This window comes from Panthera leo, chromosome A2 (genome assembly GCF_018350215.1).
Source record: "Panthera leo isolate Ple1 chromosome A2, P.leo_Ple1_pat1.1, whole genome shotgun sequence".
NCBI classification, from domain to species: domain Eukaryota; kingdom Metazoa; phylum Chordata; class Mammalia; order Carnivora; family Felidae; genus Panthera; species Panthera leo.
The window spans coordinates 82597868-82611205 of record NC_056680.1 but is presented as its reverse complement, the minus strand read 5'-3'; the positions used below and the strand labels follow the sequence as shown (position 1 = coordinate 82611205).

Genomic DNA, 13338 nt, shown 5'->3' with positions numbered 1-13338 from the left:
CTCTATTTCAGTAACATGAAGTACATATTTCATGACCTTGTCACAAAGGCGTTAGCAAGTACTAAGCACCCATTTCGTTGAGATATGATTTTCTGATATAGCAAATTTCACACTTCTGTAAGCCATGTAAGATGTTAACAATTGCTGCTATCTCATGTAATTCTTAGTAGTGATACTATTTCACAATTGGTGGTTATGAAAGAGAGAGCAGAGACAAGGAGAGAGAGAGACAGAGAGCTCTAGCTTAATGAGGAGCATGTACTGTATCTAGGCAGAACCATGCTTCAGGATAGGGAGGAGATGTTTAAATGGTAAGAAGTCTGCATCAAATAGATGCTGAGGAGCAGAAGGCTGCATAAACACACGGGCTTGGACAGCTCAGTATCATAGGATATGAAAGTGATACATGTGCTGTGTTTGATTTGCCAAGGGTCTGTTCATTTGATACTAGTTTTAGTTGGTTCCAAAAGCCATGGCTTTGTTGTTTGGTAAAGGTCACTGTGCCAGAGAGAGAAGTCCAAGTCTAGCAGCTCATATGGTATCAGAACTGCAACAACTTAAAAAAAAAAAAAATGCCTATCAAGTCTTTTCAATATAATTTGCTATATGCCTAATTTGGTGCCTGGCTAAAGCATGGAGCCATCATCCTTTCCTCTGTGAGTCACAGCTGTAGTGTAGCCATCACTTTAAAATAGGTAAAGTTATTGTTCATTGTCTTTTTACCTTTTCTTTTTGCTTTATTGACATACCCTCTGTGGAACCCCAAACCTTTATTTTTCCTATGATCTCCAGGATATCTGAATTATGACTCTGGTCCCAACATCAAACCTTATTAACAATACTTAACAGTTGGTAAAATGATAATTTCTTTTTATTATAAAATTATAATTCTAGAATGTATCCTAGGAATAAGATATGTGCAGAAATCCATATGTAAAAGGCAGAAAAAAGTAAATCGCCTTAAAATTATTTATTCAAACAAATCCAGGCAGCATTAAGTACAGTGGAATAGTATATGTTAAAAAAAAATGTTTTTCCAAGTTAATAATCCTATAATTTGCTCTATTCTTTCACTTTCTATTTCTGCGAACAGATCGTGGCTCCTTGAAAGAGATCACAGTGAACACGAACAAATTAAGGGATGTAGAACCCTGTAGATGGAAACATACACATTTATTAGCATGGAACATCACATTGTGCTAGCTAGTGCTTCTCAGACTTTAAAGTGCTTAAGAATAAAGTGCTTATATTTTGTTAAAAATATAGATTCTGATTCAGTAAGTCTGAAATGGAATCTGAAATTTTATATTTGTAATAAAGTCCCAGGTGAAACTGATGCAGCTGGTTCAAGGACCCCGTTTTGAGAGCAAAGTTTTAAAAAACACATACAGGAAAATGCCACACCATTCCTTGCTGCCAGCCATGATGGGAGAATTGCCAGTTTCAAAGAGACCATAATTGATCTCTCATTGATAATCTCAAGAAAGGAATCAATGACATGCAGGGCTGGTTTGGTTTGAAAGTTTGGTATGAGAAGCTGATGGGGAAGGTAGGGAACTTTGGGACAAGGATCCCTGGACTGGTCTGCATCACCCCTTGAAGAATAACTGAAGTCCCGGTGATAGAGTATGTAACCCAAAAACTGTGTAGCTCTGAGAATCAGCAAAACTCCATTCCAGCCTTGTAAATGAAGTGGATATTCAGCTAAAGAAAATGGCAAAGGTTGTGTGGTCTAGAATACAAGTTCTGTGCTATTGATTTATATCATTGATATATTCCCTCCTTCTGCCTTTCCTTCTTGGAATAGCAGAAATTGTGTCTGGTGAAGAGAGCAAAAGCCTTGGGAGGGTCTGATGTGTCTCAGTTAAACCACTGGCTTTGCTGTTTAAGGATAGAGAATGAATAGGAAAGACAAACAGCATATCGCACATTTATCTGCAAGAACTCTGTGGGCTCTTACAGTTCGGTTGAACTTGGGGCCTTTATCAAGCCTCTCTGAAACTAGATGTCTTCTTCTGTTTGTTTTTTTTTTTCTTTTTTTAAGTTTATTTATTTATTTTGAGAGAGAGAGAGAGACAGAGCACAAGTGGTGAAGGAGCAGAGGAAGAGAGGGAGAGAGAGAATTGCAAGCAGGCTCTGCACTATCAGTGACAGTGCAGAGCCTGACAAGACTCAAACCCACAAACCGCGAGATCATGACCTGAGCCAAAATCAACAGTCAGATACTTAACAAACTGAGCCACCCAGGTGCCCCAAAGATCTCTTCTTCTGTTAAATGGAGATACCATCCAGTTCATTGATGGTTGGCTGTGAGAAATAAATGAGATGATAAATATAAAACTTCTAGCAAACACTAAGTACTGTGCCTATACTAGTTCCATTTCTTCTACCATTTAATGCCTTGACATAATGCACGTCTGAAAAAAATTCAGAATACTTCCTCTTCCTGTGGCTTCTTCTGGGGTCTCAGATTAAATGCATGCCATTTCTTTCTGGGGGAAGCCTTTCCTTACTCCTCCCCTGAGCCCAGTGAAGTTAGCTGTTGTCAATACCTGCTTCAAGATCACTCCTGTAGTTTTGCTTAATTGACTCTCTTTGCCACTAGATCCCCTTAGGCCAGAAGACTGACTATCCTAGTCATTTTTGAATTCCCACTGCCTGACATACAGGAGATGTTCAGTAAATATTTTTGATTGATTAAATAAATGCATTAACTTAATTTAGCCCCATTCTGTGGCTCCCTGTGTAACTCCTGTGGTTATAAAACCCAGGTTAAAACATTTAAAGACTCCTCTTGAAAGATAATTTCTGGAAGAGAATAGTTCTCAGTGTATCATTGATCATTCTTTGTGATATTATTTCTGCCCTTAATTACAAAAGAAAAACATACATAAGTCAGTTTGTGAGTTTACTTCTTTCAGCAAAACGTATCCCTATCCACATTAAACCAGGAACTCAAGGTTTCAGTGTTCCACTTGTCTGAAGATAAGAAAAGGGGAAGGTACCGCATTTGATAGAAAACACTTTCTCCAGTAGCCCTGTGGGGCATTGTTAGGAACTTGTTGCCTAAGGCAGTACACTGGCAGATTCTGACAAGGTGTTTGAAGACTGTTTTAAATCAGAGATAAACATCAAACTGTGAACTGAGTAGGTTTTTGTCAGGCATACTGGAGTCTGATAAAAAGTCTTAAAAAATTGGATGTGTATAATAATAGAAGACATGAACAGACAATGTAAGCACACTTTTGAATGAAAGCCCCATGTGAAAATGTGGCAAAAAGATTTTTTTAAGTCTTGATATGTTTAAAATCAGTGTTATTTTTTGTTATTATAACAGTAAAAATGCTGCTATTTTAATAATTTATATTTAAACTGGCACTTAATTCGTTTCATGCAATTAACAAAAGGTCATGTTATAAAAATTCCACCTGAAAGTAATTCAGCATACAAATATTTTAGATGTAGTATAATTTTGTTACCTGGACAGAATTCTTCTTATTAAGAGGTATTCTTTTCCACGGTACCCGGGTGACTCAATTGGTTAAGTGTCTGACTTTGGCTCAGGTCATGATCTCAAGGATCATGAATTGGAGCCCCAAGTCGGGCTCTGTGCTGACAGCTCAGAGCCTGGATCCTGCTTTGGATTCTGTGTCTCCCTCTCTCTGCCCCTCCCCTGCTCACGCTCTGTCTCCTTCTGTCTCAAAAATAAATAAGCATTTAAAAAATTTTAAAGAAGAGGTATTTTTTTCCTACTTTCATAGCATTTGTATTATTGTATTTTAACCTTCTTAGTTTTGATAAATTATTACTAATTCAACAGATGAGGCAGTTTAGAATATGAGACTCTAAAGAGAGGAGTCTTTTAAACATGTAACAATGTCAGCATGTTCTTAGGATGATAGAGTTGCTAAAATCACTGAGTACAGTAAGCTAAGTGAAAAGATATATCTAGAAATAGTTTATTCCTCATAGATTGAATTAAAAGATGCAGAGATTTGTTTTTATTCTGTAAGAGTAATATTTCTCTGAATGTTTTTTTATTCTTTTTTCTTTTTTTGCTTTTATTATTATTATTATTATTAATTTACATCCAAATTATTTAGCATATAGTGCAACAATGATTTCAGGAGTAGATTCCTTAGTGCCCTTCACCCATTTAGCCCATCCCCCCTCCCACAACCCCTCCAGCAACCCTCAGTTTGTTCTCCATATTTGTGAGTCTCTTCTATTTTGTCCCCCTCCCTGTTTTTATATTTTTTTTGTTTCCCTTCCCTTATGTTCATCTGTTTTGTCTCTTAAAGTCCTCATATGAGTGAAGTCATATGCTATTTGTCTTTCTCTGACTGACTAATTTCACTTAACATAATACACTCCAGTTTCATCCACGTAGTTGCAAATGGCAAGATTTCATTCTTTTTGATTGCCGAGTAATACTCCATTGCATATATATACCACATCTTCTTTATCCATTCATCCATCAATGGACATTTGGGCTCTTTTCATACTTTGGCTATTGTTGATAGTGCTGCTATAAACATTGGGGTGCATGTGTCCCTTTGAAACAGCACACCTGTATCCCTTGGGTAAATACATAGTAGTGCAATTACTGGGTGGTATGGTGGTTCTATATTTAGTATTTTTGAGGAACCTCCATAGTGCTTTCCTGAGTGGCTGCACCAGCTTGCATTCCCACCAACAATGCAAAAGAGATCCTCTTTCTCTGCATCCTTACCAACATCTGTTGTTGTTAATGTTAGCCATTCTGACAGGTGTAAGGTGGTATCTCATTGTGGTTTTGATTTGTATTTCCCTGATGATGAGTGATGTTGAGCATTTTTTCATGTGATGGTTGGCCATCTGGATGTCTTCTTTGGAGAAGTGTCTATTCATGTCTTTTGCCCATTTCTTCACTGGATTATTTGTTTTTTGGGTGTTGAGTTTGATAAGTTCTTTATACATTTTGGATACTAACCCTTTATCTGATATGTCGTTTGCAAATATCTTCTCCCATTCTGTCGATTGCCTTTTAGTTTTGCTAATTGTTTCCTTTGCTGTGCAGAAGCTTTTTATTTTGATGAGGTCCCAGTAGTTCATTTTTGTTTTGTTTCCCTTGCCTCCAGAGACATGTTGAATAAGGAGTTGCTGTGGCCAAGATCAAAGAAGTTTTTGCCTGCTTTCTCCTCAAGGATTTTGATGGCTTCCTATCTTATATTTAGGTCCATTTCATCCATTTTGAGTTTATTTTTGTGTATGGTGTAAGAAAGTGGTCCAGGTTCATTGTTCTGCATGTCACTGTCCAGTTTTCACAGCACCACTTGCTGAAGGGACTGTCTTTATTCCATTGGATATTCTTTCCTGCTTTGTCAAAGATTAGCTGGCCATACGTTTGTGGGTCCATTTCTGGGTTCTCTATTCTGTTCCATTGATCTGAGTGTGTTCTTGTGCCAGTACCATACTGTCTTGATGATTACAGCTTTGTAGTATAGCCTGAAGTCCGGGATTGTGATGCCTCCTGCTTTGGTTTTCTTTTTCAAGATTGCTTTGGCTATTTGGGGTCTTTTCTGGTTCCATACAAATTTTAGGATTGATTGTTCTAGCTCTGTGAAGAATGCTGGTGTTATTTTGATAGGGATTGCATTGAATATGTAGATTGGTTTGGGTAGTACTGACATTTTAACAATATTTGTTCTTCCTATCCAGGAGCATGGAATCTTTTTCCATTTTTTTGTGTCTTCTTCAATTCTTTCATAAGCTTTCTATAGTTTTCAGTGTATAGATTTTTCACCTCTTTGGTTAGATTTATTCCTAGGTATGTTGTGTTTTTTTGTGCAACTGTAAATGGGATTGATTCCTTGATTTCTCTTTCTGTCGCTTCATTGTTGGTGTATAGGAGTGCAACCGATTTCTGTGTGTTGATTTTATATCCTGCAACTTTGCTGAATTCATGAGTCAATTCTAGCAGTATTTTGGTGGAATCTTTTGGGTTTTCCATGTAGAGTATCATGTCATTTGCAAAGCGTGAAAGTTTGACCTCCTCCTGGCCGATTTGGATGCCTTTTATTTCTTTGTGTTGTCTGATTGCAGAGGCTAAGACTTCCAATACTATGTTGAATAACAGTGGTGAGAGTGGACATCCCTGTCTTGTTCCTGATCTTAGGGGGAAAGCTCTCAATTTTTCCCCATTGAGGATGATATTAACGTTGGGTCGTTCATATATGGCTTTTATGATCTCAAGGTATGATCCTTCTATTCCTACTTTCTTGAGGGTTTTTATCAAGAAACGATGCTGTATTTTGTCAAATGCTTTCTCTGCATCTATTGAGAGGATCATATGGTTCTTGCCCTTTCTTTTATTGATGTGATGAATCACATTAATTGTTTTGCAGATATTGAACCAGCCCTGCATCCCAGGTATAAATCCCACTTGGTCGTGGTGAATAATTTTTTTAATGTATTGTTGGATCTGATTGGCTAATATCTTGTTGAGGATTTTTGCATCCATGTTCATCAGGGAATTGGTCTATCATCCTCCTTTTTCATGGGGTCTCTGTCTGGTTTTGGAATCAAGGTGATGCTGGCTTCATAGAAAGAGTTTGGAAGTTTTCCTTCCATTTCCATGTTTTGGAATAGCTTCAAGAGAATAAGTGTTAACTCTTCCTTAAATGTTTGGTAGAATTCCCCTGGAAAGCCATCTGGCCCTGGACTCTTGTGTTTTGGGAGATTTTTGATTACTAATTCAATTTCTTTATTCGTTACAGGTCTGTTCAAATTTTCTATTTCTTCCTGTTTCTGTTTTGACAGTGTATATGTTTCCAGGAATTTTTCCATTTCTTCCAGTTTGCCCATTTTATTGGCATATAATTGCTCATAATATTTTCTTCTTATTATTTTTATTTCTGCTGTGTTGGTTGTGATCTCTCCTCTTTCATTTTTGATTTTATTTATTTGGGTCTTTTCCTTTTTCTTTTTGACCAAACTGGCTAGTGGTTTATCAATTTTGTTAATTCTTTCAAAGAACCAGCTTCTGGTTTCATTCATCTGTTCTACTGTTTTTGTTGGTTTCAATAGCATTAATTTCTGCTCTAATCATTACTATTTCCTGTCTTCTGCTGGTTTTGAGTTTTATTTGCTGTTCTTTTTCCAGCTCCTTAAGGTGTATGGTTAGGTTGTGTATCTGAGACCTGTCTTCCTTCTTAGGAAGGCCTGGATTGCTATATACTTTCCTCTTATGACTGCTTTGTTGCATCCCAGAGGTTTTGGGTTGTTGGTGTTACTATTTTCATTGGCTTCCATATACTTTTTAATTTCCTCTTTAACTTCTTGGTTAGCCCATTCATTCTTTAGTAGGATGTTCTTCGGTCTCCAAGTATTTGTTACGTTTCCATATTTTTTCTTGTGGATGATTTCGAGTTTCATAGCATTGTGGTCTGAAAATATGCACGGTATGATCTTGATCTTTTTTGTATTTGCTTTGGGCTGATTTGTGTCCCAGTATATGGTCTATTCTGGAAAATGTTCCATGCGCACTGGAGAAGAATGTATATCATGCTGCTTTAGGATGAAATGTTCTGAATATATCTGTTACGTCCATCTGGTCCAGTGTATCATTCAAAGCCATTGTTTCCTTGTTGATTTTTATGATTAGATGATTTGTCCATTGCTGTGAGTGGGGTGTTGACGTCTGCTAATATTATGCTATTACTGTTGATGAGTTTCTTTATGTTTGTAATTAATTGATTTAAATGTTTGGGTACATCCACATTTGGTGCATAAATGTTTACAATTGTTAGGTCTTCTTGGTGGATAGACCCCTTGATTATGATATAATGCCCTTCTGCATCTCTTGTTACAGTCTTTATTTTAAAGTCTAGATTGTCTGATATAAGTATGGCTACTCCGGATTTCTTTTGTTGGCCATTAGCATGATAGATGGTTCTCCATCCCCTTATTTTCAATCTGACGGTGTCTTTAGGTCTAACGTGGGTCTCTTGTAAACAGCATAGAGATGGATCTTGTTTTCTTATCCATTCTGTTACCCTATGTCTTTTGATTGGAGCATTGAGTCCATTGACATTTAGAGTGAGTACTGAAAGATATGAATTTATTGCCATTATGATGCTTGTAGAGTTGGAGTTTCTGGTGGTGTTCTCTGGTCCTTTCTAATCTTTGTTGCTTTTGGAATTTATTTATTTATTTATTTATTTATTTATTTATTTATTTATTTATACTTTCAGCTTTTCTCCCCTTAGAGAGGCCCCCTTAAAATTTCTTGCAGGGCTGGTTTAGTGGTCACAAACTCCTTTACTTTTTGTTTGTCTGGGAAACTTTTTATCTCTCCTTCTATTTTGAATGACAACCTTGCTGAGTAGAGAATTCTTGGCTGCTTATTTTTCTGACTCAGTACATTGAATATATCCTGCCACTGTTTTCTGGCCTGCCAAGTTTCTGTGGATAGGTTTGCTGGGAACCTGATCTGTCTTCCCTGTTAAGGACTTTTTTTCCCTTGCTGCTTTCATGATTCTCTCCTTGCCTGAGTATTTTGTGAATTTGACTCTGATGTGCCTTGTTGATGGTCGTTTTTTGTTGAATCTAATGGGGGTCCTCTGTGCTTCCTGGATTTTGATGTCTCTGTCTTTCCCCAGGTTAGGAAAGTTTTTCACTATGATTCGCTCACATAACCCTTCTACCCCTATGTCTTTCTCTTCCTCTTCTGGGATCCCTATGATTCTGATGTTCCTTTTTAATGAGTCACTGATTTCTCTAATTCTTAAATCGTGTTCTTTTGCCTTAATCTCCCTCTATTTTTCTGCTTTATTATTCTCCATAAGTTTGTCCTCTACATCGCTGATTCTCTGTTCTGCCTCATCTATCCTTGCCACCGCGGCATCCATCTGTGATTGCAGCCCTTTTATAGCATTCTTTATTTCATCCTGACTAGTTTTTACTTCTTTATCTCCCCAGAAAGGGATTCTAATCTATTTTTGACTCCAGCTAATATTCTTATTATCATGATTATAAATTCTGGTTCATACATCTTGCTTGTATCTGTGTTGGTTAAATCCCTGACTGTCGTTTCTTTGTGCTCTTTCTTCTGGGGTGAATTCCTTCGTTTTGTCATTTTGAAGGGAGAAAAGGAATTAATGAGGTAAAAAAATTTAAAAAAAGTTAAATTTAAAAAAGATATTAAAATTAAAAAATTTAAAAACACACACACACAGAATAAATGATGCTAGATCCTAGGTGTGTTTTGTCTGGGTATTGAAAGTGGTTTGATAGATTATAGAAAAAGTGGGGCAGGAAGGAAATCGGTTGAGAATATGAAAAAAAATGAATACACTGAAGTAGACTAAAATGAAATGATGGGAGTAAAATAGAATTTGAAAACATTTGCACAAAAGTAAAGAATATACTAGAAAAAAATTAAAGAAAATATTTTTAATAAAAATTGAAAATCAAAATGAATTTTTTCTCTTTCTGTATTCAAGAAAAAGAAAAGAAATGAAAAAGATAAAAAGAAAAAAAAAGGAAATTGTTTGAAAATTTGAAAAGGTGAATACACTGAAATAGACTAAAATAAAATCATGGAAGTGAAGTAGAATTTGAAAACATTTACACAAAAGTAAAGAATATACTAGAAAAAATTAAAGAAAATATTTTTAATAAAAATTGAAAATAAAAATGAATTTTTTCCCTCTCTGTATTCAGGAAAAAGAAAAGAAGTGAAAAAGAGAAAAAAAAATAAAGAAAATTGAATAGATGGACCTGCTAACAGATTGAAATAGGACTGAAATTACTTCGTTTTCCCCTAGAAGTCAGACTATGAAGCTCTTTATAGTCCAGAAACTAAGCGGGTGGTGAGACTTGTGTTCTTGAAGAGTGAGGTTGGCCCAGTTGGGTGGGGCTTAGTGTAACGGTTCCGTTCTCCACTAGATGGCACTGGTAGCCTACTGGGGTGGAGTGTTGTGGTGCTTATAGGTTGCTATGCCCATGGGCGGGAGTGGTAACAATGGCATCACCCAGCTACCCAGTCTAGTATCGGAACTCTGTTCTCCCCAATCAGCAATCGCGCACCATCCTCTGTCTTCAGCTTTTGTCCACACCCTGCTTTTTCACTGTCTGTGACCAACCCCCAAGCAGTACTTCTCTCCTGAGTTTTGTATCAGATGCGGCTGTTTTCCCCGGCCCCTTACTTCTGGACTGCGGCTTTGACCCATTCGGCCCCTCTGTGGGAGGGTCTCACTGAACAATGGCCGAGTGTCAGCTGCACCCAGGAACGCTTGCTGGACCCTGCTGCTGCCGATGCCTCAAGACTGCAGCCAGGTGCCAGCCCGCCCCAGAAAAAGTTTGCAAGATAGTGTAGTAGTGGCGTTTCAGGGATTATGGAAAATCACAACACACATCTGGCACCAGGCTTCACCCTTAATGACCTTGTTCCAGCGCCAGTGAATGTGGCAATTCTCTGGGGTCTGCTGGGACCAGGTGGCCTCAACACTCTCCACCAAATGTCCTTCCAGCAGTGGAACTGGTTCTCCCAGTGTGGCCCAAGAACCTCCCAGACCCCTGGGTCTCCTGGTGCTCCTGGGGATTCTCCCTTCCCACCAGAGCACTGCCAGGTATTGAGCTACGGAGTTGCAGACTCTGCACTCCCCTTGTTTACAGTCATAATGGAATTTAAACCCTCTCCTTTATCCTTTCTCCCTTTTTAGTTTAGTCCCTGGGGCTGTTTCCAATTTTCTACTTTCTCTCCAGTTGCTTTTGGGGAGGGGTGCTTTTCCTGTATTCTCCCCTGTCCCCCCCCAGTCTTTGTCCTCTCTCCACCTGCAAAAGTGGCTCCCTGCCTGCCACCAGCTTCTCTCGCCCCAAGTTCACCTCTCCGTGCCACGGAATTCTGCTGAATTCTGTGGTTCAGGTTGTGCAGATTGTTGTGTTAATCCTCAGATCAGTTTTCTAGGTGTGCAGGATGGTTTAGTGTTGGTCTGGCTGTATTTCATGGATGCGAGACACACAAAAAACCTCCATGCTGTTCCACCATCTTGGCTCCACCTCTCTCTGATTGGTTTATAGAACACTCTTCCTTTGTTATTTTAATACTTCATCTCAAATTTTTTCTTCATTAAATGGGAACTTTAAATAAATAATGAATATTACATTTTTGAAAGTAGATTAACCTCATGAAAGTCAAGAAATGTTGGCTGGAGTTTATTCTACTTCTCTTTGCTTTTTTTGTTATGTAGAAGTTAATTTAAAGAAATATTTTTTGTCCTTTAAACTGTGGCAAGTGCATATTTTAAAATATAAAATACAAAATAGAGTAAACATTAAAAAACAAAAAAAATTAAAAAAGAAGTAGTATCACTTGAACATATATAAATATTTCAAGGTATGCTACCTTTGTTAATAAAAATACAAAAACAAATTAGAGTATGCATTATTAAGTACACTTATCAAAAAATGTACAACACAGGGCAAGCATTTAGTTTTCTTGATACTCCTATCAGAAATATGATTCAAACATAATTTCATCTGATTAATTTCAAAATAAGTGGATAAAAAAGAAATATATTTCTTTGTCCTGGCAACATAGGTAATCTTTAATATCCTGACAAAGTAAGCATGATATCAATGAACGCTAAAAATAAAATATTACAACCTATCAGTCCAGGTACCCAATATTTATGTTTTTCTTTCCCTAAGACAGATTCCTAAATATTTATTAGAAAATTTTTATACTAATATGAAATTTGAAATTTTTTCATGTGTACCTGACACACCAGCTTAAAGGAATTTTGAGAAATCTCATGCAAATGACCAATCCGTACCAGGTATCCCCCTGGAACAAGAGCAAGGAAGCTGAAAGAGAAAGAAAAAAAAAGTATATTACAGCTTAATAAAATTAGAAGAAAGGGAATATACTTTTTATTCTGTTCATGTTTTACATATACACTTAAATCTCATGGCCAAAGTCTTTCACACTGTACCAGAAGATGCTGTTATGGGAATAGTAGAAATTCTTCTCAGAATATGATTCTTTTTCCAGCTTTTTTATCCCATTCCAATTCTGGTGAGATCCTACATTATCATTACTTAAAATATATAATAATATATGAATATACCCCTATAAAAATTCAGGCTATATAAATGTATATAAAAATCTTCTATGAAGATGTAAGAACTAAGTGTAGATGCTAAGATAGGTTTATCTTTTACCCATGAATAGCACCCTTTATCTTTCACGATACTTACTGTACTTTTAATTCAAAACCAGGGGCCATGGTTAGGAGACAAGAACATATTTGACTGTATGCAGATTTTTCATGCATATGTTATAGATGATAATTACCTGGGAAAATGGCACAAAATATAGTTTAACACTAATTGAAGGTACTGATCTTCTTAAATCAGAACTAAGTTCTAAAAGAACCTATTGAGATTTAAATAATTTTAACTAATTTAATAGGAACAATAGTTTTATTGTGACTTTACTGTGTCATTGCTTCATTTACGATTTCTATTTGGGGTGGGGGAGAGATAGAGAGATATCTATGAATATGAAGATGAGAAATTGTCAAGGGCCAGAGTATGAAGCCACTATTAAAAGTATGTGATTTGGTCATGTCATACCATTTGGAGTCCCATATTAGAATCCTTAAGGGCCAAGCTATCCTTTATAGATTTTTACACTGGATGTCCATTTGTATTTAGTAAGGACTGTAAGTTGTTATATGGAAATAAGTTGGGGTATGAAAAGTCTATCTTCCATAAAGAAAGTTGGTAAAACTAACTTGACCTGTTTCAACCTAATATTTCCCTAGAGCTGACCCTATTATAGATATAAAGGCTCAGAGACAAATTACATCAATATATTTTTGACTGAAAGTAGCATAATCTTTAGTCATCTTTAAGAGCAAAGACACTTTCCCAAAACCTCGTGGCAGACTTCCTTTCAAGTCTTATTGGCCATTACTACATCACACATTCTATCTGAGCCAATCACCAAATAAAAGGAATTTGACCACCATGATTGTATTCTACCACTTATGATTGGTTACTGAAGCCGTCTTCCATGAAAGATGAAGCCTTTTCCAAAAAGGTAAACAAAATCTAGATCATACTAATATTGAAGAGGAAGGAGAGGAAGTGGGTAATGACTGTGAGGTAGCTAAACAGCAATAAATATACAAACAAACAAATAAATCATATTTATCTCTTGGTCATTCCAAGGATGCTTTCTGTTTTGTTACTGTTTGAGAAAGCTGAAATTTAAGGATTTATGGTTTAAAAAAAACACGGCAATATCTGATGCATTTATGTGTAACTCCTTGACATTTACACCTGCAA

The 13338-nt window shown here is 36.7% G+C and overlaps 1 protein-coding gene across 1 annotated transcript in view; it reads left to right on the top strand.

The window, feature by feature from the left end:
• MAGI2 (membrane associated guanylate kinase, WW and PDZ domain containing 2) overlaps nucleotides 1–13338 on the top strand; it is a 1332916-nt gene that overhangs the window by 172352 nt on the left and 1147226 nt on the right. The gene's annotated exons all lie outside the window — the stretch shown is intronic.